A 1,061-nucleotide genomic window follows, 5' to 3' on the forward strand; every position below is an offset into this window, starting at 1 on the left:
CCTCCAATCCTGATGCCACACTTCTGCTCATAGAACCCAGCCGCCTGGATAATCTGTTCAGCATATAGATTTAAAAAAAAAAATACGGTGTTAGGACACATACTTGATGCACACACTTCCCAATTGTGAATCATGCAGTGTTTCCTTGCTCTGTTCTGATGACTGTCTCCTGGTTCAAGTATAGGTTTCACATAAGCATCATCAAGTGTTCTGGGATTCCCATTCTTCTCAGAGTCGGCTACAATTTGTTGTAATCCACACAGTCAAATGTCTTTGCATAGTCAACGAAACACAAAAAGGCATTCCTCTGGTGCTCTCTGCTTCCAGCTAAGATCCATCTGACATTAGCTATAATATCCCTAGTTCCACGGCCTCTTCTAAATGCAGCCTGCCCTTCAGGCAGTTCTCTGTTGATGTCCTGTTTCACTCATTTTTTGGATAATCTTCAGTAGAATCTTTCTTCCATGTGATATCAGTGTTATTGTTCGATAATTTCCACACTGTCGGATAGCTGTTCTTTGGAATATTGATCACTTCCCGTCAGTAAGCCAGGTGGTTGTCCTCCAGATTTCTTGGCACAACTTGGTGAGCACATCTATGGAAGCATCTATTTGTTGAATTATTTCAATCAGTATGCCATCAATTCCTGGGGCCTTGATATTTGTCAATTCTTTCAGAGCAGATTGAACTTCCTCCTTCATCACCACAGGCTCTTGCTCATATGTTATTTCATGAAATTCTTCTTTGTCCACCAATTCCTTTTGGTACAATGACTCTGTATACTCTTTCCATCTTCTTTTAATGCTTCCTGGCTAATTTAATAATCTGTCCAAAGCATCTTTAAGTATTCCAACTTGAGGTTGGAATTTGTTCTTAAATTCCTCCAGCTTAAGAAAAGCTGAGCGAGTTTGGCCCTTTTCATTTTCTGACTCCAGCTCCTTGCACATTTTATTGTAATATTTTCCTTTGTCTTTCTGTGCTGCCCTCTGGAATCTTCTGTTCAACTCCTTAATATCTTGATTTCTTCCCTTTGCTTTGACTTCTTGGCAATATTTAGAGTG

The sequence above is a fragment of the Elephantulus edwardii genome, unplaced genomic scaffold, assembly GCF_000299155.1.
Source record: "Elephantulus edwardii isolate Elephantulus edwardi_28Jun2011 unplaced genomic scaffold, EleEdw1.0 scaffold00097, whole genome shotgun sequence".
Taxonomy (NCBI): Eukaryota; Metazoa; Chordata; class Mammalia; order Macroscelidea; family Macroscelididae; genus Elephantulus; species Elephantulus edwardii.